The 20,977-nt window shown below is 41.5% G+C and overlaps 1 protein-coding gene across 10 annotated transcripts in view; it reads right to left on the reverse strand.

The window, feature by feature from the left end:
* Positions 1-20,977, reverse strand: part of MTERF1 (mitochondrial transcription termination factor 1) — a 710,255-nt gene that overhangs the window by 256,341 nt on the left and 432,937 nt on the right. For all 10 annotated transcript variants that reach the window (XR_010842225.1, XR_010842224.1, XR_010842223.1 and 7 more), the window contains one exon: positions 9,742-9,920. The gene's annotated coding sequence lies outside the window, so the exon portion shown is untranslated. The remainder of the gene's footprint in view (positions 1-9,741; positions 9,921-20,977) is intronic.

Consider the following 20,977-nt stretch of genomic DNA (forward strand, 5'->3'; position numbering starts at 1 on the left):
GATAAATGGATAGGCAAATTGTCAGCCTTTTCCTTTTCTATCTCCCTTCCAAAACTTCCTCAGGTAATACTTGGTGCCAGCACATGAAAGAAAGTTGTCTCTGAGTGGAAAAACCAAAGACCTTCATGAGAAGCTCCTCCACCCAGAAATACTTCCAAGCAAAATCTAAAGGAGATCATTTGTTTCTGCTTATTTTTCTAGTGACTTGTCTCCCCACACCCACTCCCTTTTTTCTGTGGTCAGCACAAGCCCTCTGTATGCTTCACAGAGGCTTGTTTCACTCTCAGACACAGCCTGAAGGGTCCACATCCTTGAATGATGGGATAGCTCAGCATCCACACTATTGAACCCCTGGCCTTTTCTTGTCAGGGATGTGGCAGGGAAAAGCTTCGGGCCCTGTACCTGCATGGAGGTACAGGAGGGACCTTTTGCTGACACTGCTCTCTCACAGCTTGTCATTTCAAAATGAAACTTGCTGTGTTACTATTCCAGAAAAGCAGCTGGAATTTTCATCTATCTGCTGTCAAATGCACTGTTAATGTCATGTTGGATTATATGATAATAGTGAAATAAATCCTTTAATGACTTATCTAAACCACACCACAGATAGAAGAGTGAAGCAAGGTGGGCTAAGTAACAATCCAGAGGGAAGCTGGTAACAATCCAGAGGGACTGGGTTCATGAGCCACATTCAGGTAAAGGATTGCATTTGGTTTGCTGCCTAGTTCATCATGTGGTCCCTCTCAAGGGACCTTGTGGAGTGTGAACTGAGCTTATTCCACCCAGTAGGCTTGACTTTCTCAGTTGACTTATTTTCTAGGTAAAACATACCTATAAGGAAATAACCTTCATTACTAGGCATCACTGAGAGAGCCTGTCTCCATAATCAATTCTTTTTCCCAGTGTGATTCTCCAAGGCGAAGGGTGGAGGATGGGGGGTGGGGCAGGTGAAGAAGGCAATATTTTCCTCTCACTCTTTCCCAAAGAACCTAGGAGAGAGACCTGAATATACTGGCTGTCCATTTAACGATGACCCATATGGTTTGTTGCTCTTTACCCAACAGAGCTAACCTGGGTCATCACTCTCAAGAGGGGGTGAGTGAGAAGGAAACAGTGCTGAGCTTGTGGATGGAAATCCTAGGTTCAAATCCAGATTCTGACTTCGTCAACCATGTGACCTCTCTGCACTTCCTGTCCTCACTCATAAACTGCAGGGTTTCTACCCCACTCAGAGAGTAAGAATCAAGTGAGATGAGGTATGAAAATACTTCATATTTGGGAAAAGAGATGTAAAAACAAGGCTTTTATTACCACCCACTAGTCTAAGAGTTCCCAATCTGGCTGATCATCAGAGGTGTCTGGAGGCTTATTAAAAGTATAGAATTCTGGGCCCTTACCCAGTCTTACTGAATTAGAATCTCTGGGGGTAAGGCCTGGAAATCTGTACTTTTAGAGCTTCCTGGGCAATTCTGATGCTCACTCAAGCTTGAGAATCACAGTACCAGGGTTTGAACTTCTTAAAGATGAGAACCGTGTATCTTAGTATTTTAAAACCTCCACACCTAACACATGGTATTTATATAACCAAATGGTGATCAAATAGTCACTGTACAAGTATTTACTGAGGGCATACTATGTGCCAGGCACCATGCTAGCCACCAGGGAGACATACAGCACAATCCTGGCCTGTACTGAACTTAGGCTCTACATGTTGGTGGTGTGGGTGTTAGATGCAGGTACAATAGTTTCACTGTAATACACCAGCTACTATCTGAGCCATTGAAGGGTTTTTAGCAGTCCTTTGATATGGTCCAATGTTGCTGAATTTGTCAGTCTTGCCTTTATTTTCAATTCTATTTTCACTGCTTTGTTATGGGCAACATTTCCTGCAGAAAATAGTGAGAAGCTTTAAAGAAAAAAATTTGTAGATTTTCCCATCAGTTGGATTTCATGTTTCTTCCTGGTCAGTTTCCTTGGACTCATGCAGAATATTTTTTTTTATACAAACAACATGTTGGGGGCAAATGCTAGTGGAACTATTAAGTCTAAACACCACAGGTGCAGAACAGGAGCTACCAAAGGACATGCCATGAAAGGGGAGAATGAGAAAAGAGATCTTCTGGGAAGTCTAACTCCAAGAAGAAATGAATTTTCAAAACATAAAGAGGTTGCAAAAAGGAAAGTTAAAATTCCAATATCTATCTTGGGATGTGAAGAACAGCAAGGTGTTCTTGATTCAATCCAAGCATGGCCAGTCGACCCCAATATCTGGCTGACCCTAGCATAGCTGGCTGACCTGAGTTTTGCCCATCCCTTCCGCCACACTTGAATCCTATGTAAGCCCTGAAGTCATGTGGAAGATCATTTAAAAATATTTTCTTCTCTTTGTCTAGCCTGGCTCAGACTGAGAATGCTCTGAGGAGAGCAGTGTGGAATCACAGGGGAGATGGAGCTCATTCTTTCTATATTTCCATGTGCTTTTATGATAATTTCCCTGCAAGTGTTGGCCGGTGAAGGAATGATGAGCACTGAAAGACTCCTTGATTTGTGCATGGTGGTGTGAGCAAACAGTTTCCCATCAGGGCGTTATAGTTGGAGAGGAAGCACTGGATTCAAACTTAGAAGCCATGGTTCTGGTGTCCTGCTCTAAGTAAGCCATTCAAAACATGCTGCTGAAGGAAGGAAGGTGCAAATAAATGAAGACCAGCTAGGTCTGATCAAGACATTTCACCAAACATGAGACTAAACTACAGCAACCACAGAAATCAAGGAGCAAGAGGTTACCACATTGGGGGTGTAAATGTGTCCCAGATGCTGGGCAAGAAGCGGAAACTTAAGATGTAGCCCCTGCTAGTGTTCCCAATCTGAGAACCACTGAGCAATAAATTTGGAATTCCACAGGCAACTCATAGAAGGAGAGGTCTGGTATTGGATCCACATCAGGGAGAGGCCAGGACTCTGGCTGGGCCTTGAAGGGTGAAGGCGGTTTTGATAGACAGAAGAGAGGGAAGGAATGCATCTTAAGTAACAGTCTGAGAAAAAGCACAGAAGTCATTTAAATCATGATGATAACGTTTATGAGACAGCGAGCTCACCAGGATGACTAAAGAAGGCACTGGAGGTAGTCAGGGAGCTGGTAGCCTTGCAGTGGGCAAAGGAACAAGAACCTGGTATAGTAGGAGCTCCAGAAGGAACAAGGTGCCACTAGAGGCTCCTGAGTTGAAGAGCAATGTCCTCGGGTGGCTTATCTGGCAAAGTGGGCACCTCCCACACACCTCCTGGATGACTCTTGCTTCTTTGCTCAGCTGCTGAGGTTGGATGGAAATCCAGTGAACACTTCTGTTGCTCTCCCAGGTGAACAGATCCACAGATGTGGGGGGCAAGCCCCCTCACACACTCCCTTGTCCAAAAACATGACGGAGACTAGATCACACACTTCCAAAGCAAACCAAGAGCCTCTTCCCTCTAATATGATTTACCAGATGACAGATGATAGCAATCCCTGTAATTACTTAGATACTTTAATTGGCTTTCAGTGGCAGTAATAAGTAACTGGAGTTCAGGCTTGTAGAATTTCCTTCCTAATTGTGGCTGTTAAACTCATCATTATAGGGATAAATAACACACCACTTTATTTAAACTGTTTCCCCCATACACGTAAATTCCAGAGGAAGTGCCCCAGCACTTGTAAGTCCCTAGGAGAGCTGTTTGGGGGCAAGGACCCTGGTGGTACACTGTCGAGAGAGCTGCTCAGGCTGGCTGGCTGCTTCGTTTGAATTAGCAAGCCATGAGTTTCCAACACTGACACACTTCCTAGGCCTTCGGCTTTAAAAGGCTGTAGAAAGGATAATTGACCACAACTTGTCAGCACGAGAGATTTACTGTCATTAGTGCAAACTCAGATGAATTATTTTAATATCATGGAATATGAAAAATGGCCAGCTAGTTTCCTTTCTCAGTAAGTTAAGTACTTAAACAGCTTTTCTCACTTCACTTCTGCATTTAGATGTAAAGGAGGGAGGAAATCATAAAGGGCCCATGAGTGGGAGTAGAAGGAAGGGGTGGGACTAACTTGGTAGAGGTAAGGAAAGGTAGATTGCAAATTCTCAGATCAGATCCAAGTGAACAGATCTCTTCAGGGTTGCTTGTTTTCAGGGTGGCATAGAAGCTAAATAGACATTCTTTTTTTTTTCTTAGTTCCCAACATTGATTTCTATTTTCCAGTGTAGTATTAATTTAGAAAATTCTATTACAACTTGTGTTCTTTGTGTTTTGACCCAGTTGTAGAGAAAAAGAATTAGAAATATAGCAAGGTAGATTTTAAAACCTTTATTACACCATAGACACAAATTTGGGAAGCCTGAATTTTTTCACTCAGGGCCATGCAGATATGGTCCCTTACATGTTCTATTTTGTTTTGTTTTGTTTCTGAACCATCCATTCTTCTGAGGATTGTGTAAAAAAGAGCCAGTGCCCCAAAGAGTCAAAGAATGCCTCGAACTGGAGCGATTTATTTTCGTTTTGCTTCCCTATGGCTCTTTCTGCAAATATATTTGCTTCCTAACTCTCAGAACACAAGACAAGCTGCCCCTGGCAATTATCTCATTTTGATTTGGGGGAGGAGGGCTTTATTCCTGTCTGATCATTGAATTTAGATGTTCTTTGCCGTCTGTCCCCTGTCTCCACTAAGATAAAAACATATGAGCCTGGTTCCTGTTGTTATTGTAACTGAAATGGAACTAATCTCACTCATTTCTATATGGCTTAGCACTGCAGGTGAATATCTGTGAATGATGTTGCCAATTACTATTGCTTGATTGGCTGGTTATAAATGCTATTTGTTCTTACCCTTTTTTTCTTTCTCAAACACATTGTAACACACCTGAGAGGTGAAAGTAACAGAATCCTTCTGAAAGGAGGGGAGAAAGTCTGTAAAATCCAACAGCATATTTCATTACTGCATATTTGATTGTTTCCCTTTCACCACTGAGTGAGGGAGATGAATATTTCACTAAATAACCTCATTAGGAACTAAATCGTTTAAAACACATAAACAACAGCCACAACAAACTTAAAGGCACTACAAGCCTTGGTCTCTCCTTGAACTGGCCATCATGTTCCAGGTCTGAAAGTGAGTGGGCTGGACCTCTCAGGATCAGTGAGTGATGGAAATTCCAGAGCCTTGGGGCTGCAGGGTCTTTCCCCGACTTCTGGTTTCCAACATTTAGAGTGACTTGTTGCTTTACCTACATCCCATCAGTCTGGTGATGGCTCATCTCCAAATTGCTTTGAGAGAATCATGGTTTGAGGTTCCTAATTCCATTTTTAAAATTTAACTGTGGATGGGGCAGCAGAGTTTCCAATCCCCTGGCTATTTGTGCAGAACTTGTGTTTTTGTGTGTCACAGAGAAAGACATCATATTTATATTTAAAGAAGAAAAGTCATGTAAAGAGGATAGAGTTAGGATGGAGAGAGATCTGAGCAAGTATATTCAAAGTTGTCGAAACCCAGTTATGAAATGCTTGCTCCCCAACCCCTACCAGACGGTTAGTAACAGAACTACCTTTATCACTGCAAAATGTGTGTGAAATGATGGCAACCTTCACATGAGAAAAAAGAAAATGGCAAGAAATAGCGGTGTACCTGACTAGGGTACATTAGCATGGTGATGTGTTGTAGTCAGGGCTCCTTTCATGTTCTCCAACACAGATTTGATCCAGACCTGACCAGGATGACAAACATTTCCTCTTGAATGGATCACCATGTGTTCTTTTAAACAAAATCTACATGCTCTGCCTCTGCTTGGGGTACAGCTTTAACTGGCCCATCATATGCCCTGGTGGAGGGTCTGAGCTCAAGGCAGGTTGGAAATAAGGCAGCACATCAGATTAGAGATGCTTGCAGAAGTGTTGCGAGGAACAGACTGGATGCTGGTCAAGCCCGTGGTCAAGAGTGTACAAAACAGACTTACTCCATCTCCACGACCAGGATGCAAGGGGGAAAGGGAAACTTTTTCTGTTTGTTTTCACACCTTTCTATCTATCTATCTATCTATCTATCTATCTATCTATCTATCTATCTCATCTATCTATCTTTCAGTTTTATTGAGATATAATTGACATACTGCACTGTATAAGTTTAATGTGTACAACATAATGATTTGACCTACATACATCATGGAATGTTTATCACAATAAGTTAGTGAACATCTATCATCTCATATAGATATGAAATTAAAGAAATAGAAAATATATTCTTTTTCCTTGTGATGAGAACTCTTAGGATTTACTTCCTTAACAATTTTCATATATAACATGTGGCAGTGTTAGTTATATTTATCATATTGTACATTACATCCCTAGTACTTATTTATCTTATAAATTTTAAATTTAAATATGACAGGCTGCCACTCAGAATGGTTTAACATCTCTCTCCAGGGATGGCTTGGCCCATATGACAGGTTATAAGACATGTTTGAAACTTGAGAGAGATAAGGAGAGGAAGGGAGGAAGAGAGGGAGGGAGGTGGAGAGAGAGAGGAAAAAGAAAAGAGAAGAAAATAAAGGCTGGATTTTTTTTCTGCACCTGTTTCACTTTTTGCAATGGATGCTAAATAACCTGTATTGAACGTTTTGCCTGGTTGTGTCCTAATGAGCAAGTGCACTTCTGGATTTGGTAGGCATGTCATCCATAGGCATGCTTTTCTGGATGTCTTCTGCCTTGCAGAACACACCCCTCTTCACTGTCACCTCCACTCCCCTGACAGCTCAGCTTATCTTTCTGGCAATAGAGAGACCATCAATCGCCAGCAGGCTGCCCATGAGTACTGGGGAAGGCAGGGGGAGGTGGCAAATATTAAATCACTAAGGAGGCAACGCTGTGTGTGGTGTGACACCGTTGGGAAAGCTCCAGGTCTTTTCTACAGTCATGGTTTCCCCTAGTCTTCACCACATAACTGGGCTTGGGTGAGCACAGAGGGAATTTTCAATAACTGTACTTGGCTTCTGAGATTCTGTGGTATACATTTTGATAGTGGACTTTAACCATGTCAATTTGGCATTAATATTGGTATGTCTCCTAATGTTATGTATTTCCTCTCCCCTCCCCAAATTTAAATAGTTTTACTTTTATTCTCTTGCAAAGCAGAGAATGTACAATGCAAAGTACAATTTGCATGTACAATGCAAAGAGGCATAGAGAAGTAAGTAAAAATAACCTTTACCTTACCACCAATAATAACTCATTTAATACTTTGAAAAATATCTTTCTAGATATTTTTTCTAGGCGTGTGTACACACAAATACACACAAGCACAAACAATCATACATATGTTCTTTCAAAAACCTCCTTTTTTCATTTAGAAACATATCATGTTCAAATTCCCATGCCCATAACTATGTTCTACAGCATTCTCTCAAACGGTTTCTTAGTATTAATCATACTGTTTCTTTTTTCATTATTAAAAAGTACTTGTGGATACATCTTTGTATACTTTTGTAACATCTTTAAGATAAATTTCTAGAATTGCCGATTTGAAGATTATGAACGTTTGAAATCTGGATATATGTTCTCATATTGTCTTCTAGAAAGTCATATTAGTGATAAATCCCATGGATGCATCCACAGTGGATTTCTTTAAAGGATGTTTATATATTTATTTCCTGCCTTTTTGTGATACAGAAAAAATATCTAATGACAATGTAAGACTCTTTTAGAAGGAAAAGTCAGGCTATAGTCAGATGATTATTTTGTCAAATCAGTTGTCCTTTTTACAGTTCCTGGGTTTTAGTTATTACTTGCTGCTAAAAAGTAAAATTGTGAACAGTTATTTCTTTAAGTTCTTTTATGATTTTCAGTTATAATTTTGAGATTTCAAGCTAATGATGTTGTGTGGGCATGATGAATTTGGGGTACTGTATGGGCAGGCATATGTGTTGGATTTGCTTTGGAGTTTCAATGACCAAACAGCTAGATGATTCCTATGGCCAGTGTATTTATAGTGAATGCAAAACGAAGGCACAGGATGGCTCATCCCCACTCAGTGTGAAAATGGTACCCAACCCCTTGACCAGCAGCCGGCAGCACATCTATTCAGGTCTGTGTGTATATGAAGGCGTATCCCAGGAAGACACATGCAGATACAAAGATTCTTAGATCACTGTTAAAGAAACACTTCCACAGTCAGATGAAAAAACAGGAGACAGGTGAACTGACAGTGTCGTGTGTGGATGGGGGGAGGAGTGGGAAAGGAGTTATGGTGACTGAAAAGTATGAGAAACCTTGGAGTAAGATGGGGGAAATTAGGGAAAGTAGCTGCTTTTCACAGAAACAGCTACCATAGGCTTTTTGGGCATTAGGAAAACAATCAGATTAAAGACAAAAAAATGTAGTTCCAGTGAAAAACTGAAACTCAGACACAAAATAAACAGTTGTATAAATCCAGCCAGTTTGGTTTTTGCTGATTTAAATATGCGTATGTGTGTATGGCTGTGAGTTTGTATAGGGCTCATTGTTCAGTAGCAGGAAGACATACATCACATCTCCTGATATATTGTATCATGAAGCTCAGTTCTTTAAACATGAAGTCATAGCCAACCCCTCTGGGTGCAAGCATAAGGCATGAGAACTAGCCCAGCACCGCTGCCATTAGCATCTGGTATCTAGACCCTTCATTAATATTTATGGAGCCATAGACTAAGCATAGAGCCCTCCATAACTCAGGGAACCAACATGGTACTCTGAAAATAGTTTGATCTTGGCTTTTAATGTAAAAGTAGAAATTTTTAATGTTTACAAACCCCAAAAAATGTGCCTCAAGATAAGCTACATGACTTTAAAAAAATACATTTTTCCTGAATTGGGAACCCATGTCCTGTTCTAAAATAGACCCGCAGACAATTTGGTCTCCTCTCCCTATCTAAACGATCTTTTTTGAACTGCATCTTAGAGGGATAATTTTCCTTGTCTCTCATTCTGTCTTGTTTTCTTATGAGGAAGGGAGGGTGGGGTTTAAACAAAAATCCTACAATGAGCTGAGCAGCTAATATGCACCAGGCACTGTGTCAATTACTTTCTCTATGTCAAATCATTCACTGCAACAGCCTTATAAGGTAGGTTGCATCATTCAGTTCCATTGACTAAGTTGACAGAGATTGTACTAATATCAGTACTTGGTGGAGAAGGATTCAATCTCAGGTTAGCATGACACCAAAGCAACATGCTTTTTTCCTGGAGCTACATGTGGAAGTAGAAGAATTCGTGGGATTCCTCGTATCTCCTTGACATCACAGAAATCACCATTCGAGAGAAAATATGGCCCAGAGTCTTTGTAACAATACACATGTAATTCATACACTGTTGTAAAATGTATTTCTTACTCACCTTCTAGTGTCCATTCTGTGCTCTGTATCATACCATGTGCAAGAAAAGTAAGATGCCTTGGCCTTCACTGTAGGAGAGCTTCTAGAGCTTCTAAAATTGCATCAATCAGCTACCCCCAGTACAACACTAGATGAGGCAAGACACATTCATGGCCGAACCAGCTGAGATGACTCAAAAGAGAGGAGTCTGTGTAAATATCAGCTGCGCTCATGACATGTTTTGTCATGAACAATGACTTAACACTTACACGTTTACTCCAACATTTACTGAGCACCTGTTGTGAGCTCAGCAGCATGAAAAGAAAATAAACAACTAATGGTGGAGAGAAATAGAATGATAATCCAAAGTAGCTGATCTTACCAAAAGTAGGAGCCAAGTACTCGAGGTGCTTGTAGAGGAGATTTCTTTGGTCTAGATCTTACTGGCTGGGGGCATTTCACATGATGGAGAGGAGTCCACAGAAAGTAGCTAACAACTTGTCACAAGAAGAGCAGGAATTCCAGCACAATGTGAATATAAGGATGTTGAGAGAGTCAGAGCTGGAAAATAAAGAACAAGGGGTAAGGTTCTGGAGGAGCTTGGAGGCAGTGCTTGGGATTTTGGATTTTCCTAAAAGTTGCTGAAACCCTATGAAGATGTTTCAGTCAAGAAGAGACATGTTTTGTTTTTTCCAGAGCTCATCTGCCTTCCATGTAAAGGACTCGCTGGATGTGGAAGATATTGAGGTGGCCTCTTCCCAGGTGTAAGGGAGTATCATCTCATTGAACTTGCAAATTCAGATTGCTCTACTCCCCATTCACCCAGAGAAGACCACGAGGTCTAGACTGTCCCTAGTTACCCCTGACTTTTGTGAGCAGCTGTCTAGATTATCCTTTCCCAAAGCTAACTTACACTCTGTGGTTCTTTTCTGAGGTAAGACTCTCAATCTAAACATTAAATGGAACAGGCCCATCTGCAGATCTTCTAAACTGGTTGGAACAGAAAGGGATTAAGAAGTGGTGGGGAAAGGAAAAGACAGCCCCACTTGAGAGGGTCATCTGCCTCCAATGATTTAAACCCTTTCGGGATAAGGGGAGGAAAATATTAAGGACCAGACATGCTTTCAGAAACACAGAACCCATAAAATCATGGAATTCTGGAGCTGAAAGAAGCCTCAGAGAGCTGATCTCTGGTTTTCAGTAGAATTCTAGAAAGAGTATAGAATTTGAAATAGAGAGCCTGGTGTACTTAGGACAGTTTATGTGACTTTAGGGAAGTGACTAACAACCTCTCAGAGCCCCAATTTTATCTATTAATTAAAGATGATAACACCCACCTCTCAAAGTGTTATGAGAATGAATTAAATATTCTATGTGAAAAGATAAAATCATGTACAACACGGCTGCTATTTCAGATGAAGAAACTGAGATACAGAGAAGCTGAGTGGACATATAGAAAGGTGGTTGTTTCAGCGAATGAACGGATTTCTTCACAACCCTGACCTATGAAACCCAGCGTGGCTTTTCTAAGCCCGTAAGCATTACCAAGCTGACACGATGCTTTTAATGAAAATGGCAAAATCTTCTCTCAGGTCCTGTGTTCTCACGTTCCCTAAATTTTTAACATTTCTTGCTTTCAAGTAGTTGATACCACTGAACCCTGTCAGTCAGTCTCAGTTTTAGCAGTGAAGGCTTAGGGTGGATTTTACCCAGCATTTCACAAGCTACCTCGGGGATGCCTTAGCATCTCTGTGTCTCTTGAAAGCCCTCTGTGGTTGTGTCTGGAATGAGTCCCAGTGCTTACTTCACACAGGCGTGCTAGCACTCCAGCCTCCCTGATTTACCATTTCCTTTTCACTCTGTCACCAGTTAAAGATGGCTGCCTACTCGTTGACTCATTATGAGAAATTGGGCAACAAGATAGTATGATTCTCTTTACTGTTTTGTCCCTCACACATCAACCTGGTCTACTCTTCTTACTCCTCTGCGGACCTACCCTTTCTCTTCCTCAAGCCATGACCTATTTGACATGAGACATGTTCTTCAGTAAGTCCAATGGCTTGATTGCATCAAAGTGGGATACACCCAAGACTCCAATGAAAAGGATTATTTGCAAGAATGGGAAAGTGATCATTTACTCAGAATGACTTTTTAATAAAGACTCACTGAAAGCAATTACTTTTTTCTTGAGGATTTTATTTTCTGCCTGGACAAGATTCATGTTTTGACTGTGTTTGCAAAGCTTCTACTGCTGGCCTTGGTTGATGGACTTAGTCACTGACGACTGGACCTTCCACACTGCAGTCCTGATTTTGATTACCCAAGAGTGGGGATAATTATCCCCCAAATCTCCAATTGTCCACTACAGGCTATCTTCTACCCTACTCTGCTACCTTTCCTGTCATGATGACAATAACAAAAACAGTAATAATAATAGCTAATACTTACATTAGTGTTTTCTATATGCAAGGAGTTTTCCTAAGCATCATACCAATATGAATTCGTTTAATGCCTACATACAACCAATTGTATAATCTCAAGGAATCTGGGAACAGGAACTGCTGGTCAAGAGTTGTGAAAGGGGCCACTGTCAGACTTTTAGGTAAGGATTTTTAGTACCAAACAATGGTTCTCAACATGGGGAGAGTTTGACAATATCTGGTAATATTTTTGATTATCTCAAGCAGGGGGTGATACTGGGGTTGATGTTATGATGAATATACTAATATGTGTAAAATGCTTAACTCAGTGTCTGGCATATAGTAAATGCTCCCTAGGTTAGCTGTTATTTTTATTATAATATACAGAGACTTCTGGCCTTAGGGAGACAAACTGGGCTGCTCTTTGTCTTGAGAGAACACCTTCAGTTCATGCCATCCAAGGGAATAGTTTTCTCCATCTTAATCCTAAAAAGATGTCCTGTCTTAGCCTATTAGGAAGTTCAGGAAAAGTTATCTTTGATTTGTTTCAATGATACATCTCCTTCTCTTTCCTGCCTCTTGTTTTACAAAAGAAAGCCAAGTTTCTCTGTCCTGCACTTGCATTTTGCGGCTTCGCTGGCTCCATGCCTGCCCTCTGAGACCTAGGCTGTCCAACTGTTCCCCCTGCATTCTCATGCCATGTGTTATGCTTAGTGAGAAGGGAGCCTCACTAAGATGGATGTGAGACAGTCAACATCCCTCTCCAGGATGGGTGTTCTCACACATTCTCATCAGGCAAAATTATGGGCTAATATTGCTGGAATTATCTAGGCTCTGAGGTTGAGAGAGGTTCACTATCTTACCTGAGTTATCCAACTAGTGAGTGAGTGAGTTAGGAATACATATAGCCTCTGACATCCCACTTCCATGTTCTTTGCATTCCCCACTAGGGGAGTGCCAGTGAACGATGCCTACATTTCAGGTCTTCGGTGTCTCATGAAATTATTAACTTTTTGTGTGTGTGGTGGAAGACCTAACTTGAATATAAGTTGAGACATGATTTCAACTCAGACTGGCTGGGCATTTCTGAGCTGGTGGAGCAGGCCTGCCAAAAGATTCTACCAGAAGAGGGAAAGCTTCTTCTGAAGGGAAAAGGAAGCTAGAAAAGTGTGGCTTGGTACTAAAACTTCAGGGTTGTAAGGAAGGGAGTAGTCTTGAGAGCAGAATGGTGTCTGTCATGTCTGTCACTTAGTGTCCATGAAGATGAGTCCTCTCTGAGCCCAAGGAGTTTATATGTGAATTGTGTGGTAAGCAGGGAGCAGTGAGGAAATTTGGAATATTTGTTTCAGGAAAATTTTGCAAAACTTTGTGCCCAAGGAGCACAGCTATGTGTCTACCTAACAGAATGTGAAACAAAATGAAACACTAAATGGTTTGGCATGTGGAGGGTTCTGGTGCCTCAGCTGAGGGGGAAACATCTGTTCTGGGAGGTTACGGCAGTACCATCAGATGTGTGGGGAAAAGATGGCAGAGAAGTGGGAGCATTCACTGGAGTGGATGTGAGACTCTCACTAGACACTTATGAGACATTCCTTGGAAATATTTCTACAGGCAAGAGCTTGCGAGTTCTAATTTATAATGTGACTGCATTGGTGTATATAGGCCTGAGGAAATGAAAGGTCTTTGAAATTTCACAAAGGTTTTGGTACCTCAAAACGCTAACAAATATGGTTTGTTATACTTTTCTTTAAATCTTTCAAATTGGCATTTGCCTGTGGCATGCATTGTGGACTATTACTTTCACAAGCCTGCAACACATTGCTAGAAATAATATACTTATGGAACAGCCTGAAACCCTGGAAGAAAGGTTCCAACATGTCATTTATGAATTACCTCAGTATCAGACGAGGCATTCACAGCAATCAAAACACATTAATTTCAAACAACGTTCTGTGTTTTAGACCACTATACTGTATTGTATTATATATATATATATATACATAAACATATATATATACTAAATCCATATTGAAGTAGTTTTAATATAAATGAGGTCCACAGAAATGTCAAGCAAAATACAACTGCCAAGATTATAAGATAATTGGTAAATGTTTGAATGGAAGCCCAAGGCTGGGTTTTAAAAGGAGGGGAAGGAACGTCAAACTGTGTAAGCAAAGATACATTTTGGAATTCCATCCACTTGGAATTCATTTATTCAGTATGTTGACTGCCTATGGCTGCTTGGCAGAGACTAGGCAGTGGAGGTGAGGTGGTGTTGTGAAGCTACTAGGAAAAGATTGGTGAAGAGAGTTAGTGCCTTAGTTATCTATTAATGCTTAACAAACCATCTCAAACTTAGGAGCTTAAAACAATAATTTTATTATCTCTCTCTTTTTTATTTATTTTTTTGGTCATGAGGCATTTGGGATCTTAGTCCCCCAACCAGGGATTGAACCCATGCCCCCTGCATTGGAGTCATGGAGTCTTAACCACTGGTATGCCAGGAAAGTCCCATTTATTATCTCTTATAATAGCCCCAGTGGGTTAAATGGATTCTTCTCTCAGAGTCTTTCACGTGGTAAGAGAAAGTGGCATGAGCTGGATCATTCGAGATGACTCTACTCATCTCAAGCATTGGCAGGGTTGGCTGGAAGGCTGAGACATCTTTCTTTCTATCTCAATATGGTCTCTCTATGCAGCTAACTTGGGTTTCTTTAAATGAGCTTCTTAAATCTAAATCTCAAGAGTGGACAAGCAAAAGCTGCCAGTTCTTTTGAAGGTTTAGACCCAGACTAGCATTGTGTCACTGATGTCATATTCTATTGAAGTGGATCACAGGGCCAGCCTAGATTCAAAAGTCAGGGACTATACAAAGCTATGAATTCTGGGAGGTGTGGCTCATTCGGGGCTATCTTTGGAGGCTGGCTACCATAAATACCCAAGGTAACATCAGGGACAAAAATAAGGAAAGTGAGCTCTGATGAAAAAAGCTAATTCATAGATTAAAGCATGTTAACTAGCCTATAAGCATCAGTTACCCCCAAAGCACAGAAAGTTATATTCATGCTTGACAGGGATCTTCTTAAATCCTAAAAGATATATTACATGACAAAGAATTGGATGAGCATGATCTTGGGTTTCTAATTATGTTATTATATAGAAAGAGAAACAGGACCTTAATCATTTCGAAGTTAAGTGGTAGGAGTCAGAGAAGAGAGGGACACTTTAAAGCAAAGAAAAGCCTGCAGGGCAAGGCTGAGGAATTCTTACTGAATGTCCTTTGTTTTCTTGGGGTAGTTAGGAAAGTGTTTACTCAGGGATGACAAGAGCAGAGTTAAGTTTGGCATATGCTGTGGAAAATGGGAAATGGTTCCAAATCAAGGACATGGTATGCTGAGAAGCACTGGGCCCAACTGATGTTGACCCGTAACTGTGTAGTGTGGCCCACTGGAGAACTGTGTGGTTTTCTTCTGCAGCACATCTGAAACCAGGGACAGAGAAATCAGTAGTTAGGTCTTCATGAAAGAACAGATTGTGAGTGTTGGAGGTATGTTCCTCTTTCCTTTCTTCAGGGAAGACTACAGGGGAGACAGCTTAAGGATTTTGTGACATCATCTTTTATGACCCTCCATCTCTCTGCTGCTTCCACGGGAAGCATTCTTGCCTGGCATAGCTTCTTCCCCACAGGTGATTCTTCTCAATAAACTCTACATGCAAAATAAGGCCTCTAGGACTCATTCCAGTTGAGTTTGAGATGGAAAGGATACTTCATAAGAAATTTATTTCTGCAATTTTTCCAATCAATAATCTGTAAAGTTTTAAAAATCACTTTTCCTATGTAAATAATGCATATTCATTATAAATAAATTAGAAAATATAGATGAGCAAAAAGAAGAAAACCTAAAATTACCTTCTTCCCAGAAATAACTGTGTCAATAATTTGATACAGATTCCCAGCTTTTGTCTTATGTATATACAAAGTTGTCTTAAGTAAGGGGTAGGCAGTCACTATACTCAGAACGAGCTACATAATTTTGGGGGCCCAGTGTAAAATTAAAATGTGGGACCCCTGGTTCAAATATTAAGAACTTCAAGATGTTGACAGAAGAGCATTAAATCAATTACAGGTCCCTTCTAAGTGTTGGGCCTTGTGAAACTGTACAGGTTGCACGCCCATGAAATCAGCTCTGCTTATCCCTTAATCTCAAGCATAAGCAACTTACTGGCTACAGGACTTTCTCCTCCTTTCCCTTCTCCTAGCTTCCAGGGCAGCTCTGGGGTTGCCAGAGTGTTTGCAACTACGGATGTGGTTAAAGCCAATCCAAGGGACCCTCCTCGGGTTTCATCCTCAGCAACACGTAAAAACGAGTAGTTTGTTTTATGATATTTTCCATTTTCTTTGTTCAGTACATTTCCGCCCTCCTTCAGCCTCATTTCCAAGGGAGCCAGGCCCTCCTACAACACCCTGAGGGTTCAGGTCCCCAAAGCCAGCTGGCCCAACAGACAGGGTATTCATCCATGGAGGATTTTGGTCCTTGAAACTTAATGGTATTGGCCCTGCTCATTTCAGGCTTGTCTGGGACCTATGACCTTTTGGAATAGGAATGCTTATCATATGCCTGTCTCATTATTGTATTGTGGAAGCAGATAACCTGCTTTCTAGGTTTCACAGGTCCACAGATGGAGAGAGATTTTGCTTGAGTATAGACCATGCCCAGAGTCTCACCCTACCTGATTTAAGGTGATTTAGGAGATGAGATTTGGAATTTTTGGAGTCAAATTATATTTAGATGAGATTTTGGACTTAGAGTTGATGCTGGAATAGGTTGAGACTTTTAAGGATGTGGGAGGAGGTGAATGCATGTTTTTAAACATCTTTATTGGAGTATAATTGCTTTACAATGTTGTATTAGTTTCTACTGTATAACAAAGTGAATCAGCTATATGCATATGTATATCCCCATATCCCCTCCCTCTTGCATCTCCCTCCCACCCTCCCTATCCCAGCCTCTAGGTGGTCACACAGCACCGAGCTGATCTCCTGGTGCAATGCAGCTGCATTTTACATTTGGTAGTGTATATATGTCAATGTTACTCTCTCACTTCATCCCAGCTTCCCCTTCCCCCTCCCCGTGTCCTCAAGTCCACTCTCTATGTCTGCGTCTTTATTCCTGCCCTACCCCTAAGTTCAACAGAACATATTTTTTTTTAGATTCCATATATTATGTGTTAGCATACAGTATTTGTTTTTCCCTTTCTGACTTACTTCACTCTGTATGACAGACTCTAGATCCATCCACCTCACCACAAATAACTCAATTTCATTCCTTTTTAGGCTGAGTAGTATTCCATTGTATATATGTGCCACATCTTCTTTATCCATTCATCTGTCGATGGACATGTAGGTTGCTTCCGTGTCTTGGCTATTGTAAATAGTGCTGCAATGAACATTGTGGTACATGACTCTTTTTGAATTATGGTTTTCTCAGGGTATATGCCCAGTAGTGTGATTGCTGGGTCATATGGTTGTTCTATTTTTAGTTTTTTATGGAATCTCCATACTGTTCTCCATACTGGTTGTATCAGTTTACATGAGGTGAATGCATTTTGCCCATGGAACAGATGTGAGTTTTGGAGAGACCAGAGGATATACTGTACTGAGCTGAATTGTGTATCCCCAAAAGATACACTCAAGTCTCAACTCTTGGTACCTTTGAATGTGACCATATTTGGAAATAGGGTCATTGCAGATGCAATCAAGTTAAGATGAGGTCATACTGGCTTAGGGTGGACCCTAACCCAATGACTGGTATCCTTACAACAAGAGGGAGATTTGGACATAGAGACACATGGGAAGAAGTCCATGGAATGATGGAGGCAGATACTGGAGTGATGCAGCTATGAACCAAGGAACACCAAGATTGCTGGCATCCTCAGGAAGCAAGAAGAGAGGTATGGAACAATTCTCCCTTAGACCTTTTAGAAGGAACAAACCCTTGCCAACACTTTGATTCCAGAATCCTAGCCTTTAGAACAGTGAGAAAATAAATAGAGAAGATTTTAAGCAGATAGAGACATAGTCCCACTTATGATCATTTGAAAAATGAAAAAGGGATTTTAGGGGAGCAAGAGTGTTGCTAGGGAGACAAGTCATTCCCCTGTGACTTCCTTACTGCTCCACGAAAGGAGGTGCTAGTGGCTTAGACAAGGGTGGTAGTGACGGAAATGGTGACAAGTGGTTGGATTCAAATATATTTTGAAGATAAAGCTGATAGGACTTGCTGGTAGATTGAAGTAGGGAGTGAAGGAAAGAGAGGGATCAAGAATGGCTCCAAGATTTCATATGAAGTTCCTGAGACTGAGCTACTTGTCAAAGTTCCCATGGAAATGTCACATGGTAGCTTCCTTTCCTCAGCTAGTCCAGGGGGCAGCCAAGTGTCCAAAACTCTCACCAGCCTCCCAATGAGAGTCACCACGTGAAAAACTGCCTGAAGACAAACGCTGTGGAGAGACAGGGAACAATCTGGTGACATTCCTTGAACTCCTAGACTCCATGCCTAAAATCCATCCACCTCTTTAAGTTTTCATTACCCCTAGTCAACAACTTCTCCCTTTTTTATTGCTTAAAAATGTTTTTAATTTGAGCTTCTGTTATTTCCCCCCCAAAGAGGCCTTAGTACAATAAGAAATATAAGTCAGCAAACAGTATAATAGAACTGATGACATAGAAAAGTACTCCATACACTGATAAAGTTTCTTAAAACAAAGCTTATAATTTATTTCCACCTGTTTTCAAGGGCAGGGTGGGGGGGTAAAATTTGAGGTCATATAGGATTTCCTAAGCAAAATCTTTTTAAAACTCAGTTATTTCCTTCTTTAAAAAATGAGCCCCGGGCTTCCCTGGTGGCGCAGTGGTTGAGAGTCCGCCTGACGATGCAGGGGACACGGGTTCGTGCCCCGGTCCGGGAAGATCCCACATGCCGCGGAGCAGCTGGGCGCGTGAGCCATGGCCGCTGAGCCTGCGCGTCCGGAGCCTGTGCTCCGCAACGGGAGAGGCCACAACAGTGAGAGGCCCGCGTACCGCAAAAAAAAAAAAAAGAAAGAAAAAGAAAAAAAAAAGAGCCCCAAGCAAGCTGTTTTTCTGCTCTGCCTTGTCACCCAGACTCTCTCCCAGTGACAGGGCCTCGCTCCCGCGGTCCCAGGGAAGCAGTGTTCCCTGGGCAGCTGCCTCTCTTTAAAGCTGACTCTCTCATCAGTTGCAGACCACTGAGGCTTCAGAGTTAGGGCTCATCTGCCAACAGCTGGCTGGCGCTTCACACCCCAGGTCCTGCAAGCTGCGTCCTTGAGGCTTCCAGCATTTCTCTGCACAGGAAGCGCGGGTGGCACTTGTTTCTGAGGCGCTGCTGGAGAGGAAGAGCGGGGCCAGGTTGGGAGTATTGTTAGCTTTGCCTTATTAATAAAATAGGGTTAATGATTTATTCATAGCTAGGACAATGCAGCTCTGCTCTGGAGGACAGCACAGAACTGCTGCATTACAGAGGGACAGCTGCTGGGGAAGAGGGGCAAGTCTTTGAGAACTGGTCTCGGGCTGTTTCTATGAGGCAGAGAGCAGGTTTATCTGACCAAGTCAGGGCTTGGAGGCAATTATTTGCATACTGCGACTGCTGCAGAATAAATGCTGGCGATAGACGTCCCTGGAAAGATGCACCCTTACTTTTCCACCTCTCTTCTAATGAGTGTTTGGTCACCTTCTTGCTTTATCCTCTCCTCCTCGGTACCTGGAAGATGCCTGAGTTTGTAATTCAAGATGTATTATCTGGAGAATATCAGTATAATACACATCTGAACGTGATCTCCATCAAAGGGAGCTAGCTCATCCCAAGAAGCAGAAGAGAGAAATGATATTTGGGCTTTTCTGGTGCTAGCCTAAGCATACACTATTTTTAAAGATTAAATCCTTTAAAATCACATCTCTTCTTTCCCAAATGGACTGCAGAAAATCTTTTTATAAATAATTAGAAAAGAGTTTTAATATACTGCAGAATCCTGATAAATAACTGGGAGATATAAGTTTTTTAATGCCTATTGCTGTCATTTGTTAAGCACAGGGTAGATTTCTGTTCAACTATTTGTTGGATGATTAGCTGGTCGGTGTGGTTCAGAGGGCAAGGTGAGGCAGGATTTGACAGTCTCCAGAAAAACAAAAGCAAGAGCACTCACTTCCCATCAAACCAAATCAGCCTTGGCTGGAACGGACAAAAATCAGATTTATTTACTGTTTTTGCTCTATTGCCCCCCTATCTGAGCCTCCATGGCCTCCCCTGAGACTTCAGGAGATTTAGATCAAATGTCAGAAAGGAGAGCTGGATTTTTTTTCCTCTTTGGTGCCTGACTAGAGGGGAGAATTCAAGGCCATAGAAGGTATTGAAGATATCTCATTGTTGGTGTATATGCTTCCACACAGCAAGCCTTCCTGAGGGACTGCCCACCCCTCTGCTCAGCTTCCTCCAGAAGAGATCAAAGGTTTCAAAACATTTCCACCTTTACTAATTTTTAATGCCTCTACCAGACTGAGACTTGCCCACTGGAAAAAAAAAAATCCATGCTCGTTGAAACAGCCAAAAATAAAAGTGATCCTCTAACAGCAGCACATTTAACTTCCTCCATGCCTACCAGCAGGAGCCAAGGCAGATAGCTTTTGCCAGTATATTAAGCCTTAAAAATGTCTTTGGGAAATGATCACACTGGAAATCAGAATATGTTTAAATATAATTCACGAAATTCAGAGTTTCCTTACAGAAGAATCAAAGTGGCTATCACCCAGATCCTTCCCTGTAACTTCTCTGGATTGTGGTTCTACCCTGCCCATCCCTTTCCTCTGCTCCTTTGCCCAGTTTCCCCCCAAAAGCCACCCACGAGGGTCCATGCGGGAGCCAGGAATGCAACCCCAGGATTTGGTTTCCCAGGCCATCAGAAGATAACACTGCCTATCAGCCAAAATATAAAGCGTCCTGACTGCAGTTGCAGAGATTACAGCTAATTATACACTTCATGCTTCCTGCAAAAGATATATATTTTAAGCTGCTGGGCTGACTTTCTCCCTTGGCTGTATTTAAAGGTTAGTTTCTGGCCTGCTTCCTGGTTTAATGGAATAGTTTAAATATTACAAATCATTACTTGATTCTAATAAATTATGTC

Source organism: Kogia breviceps, chromosome 9 (genome assembly GCF_026419965.1).
Source record: "Kogia breviceps isolate mKogBre1 chromosome 9, mKogBre1 haplotype 1, whole genome shotgun sequence".
Lineage (NCBI taxonomy): Eukaryota > Metazoa > Chordata > Mammalia > Artiodactyla > Physeteridae > Kogia > Kogia breviceps.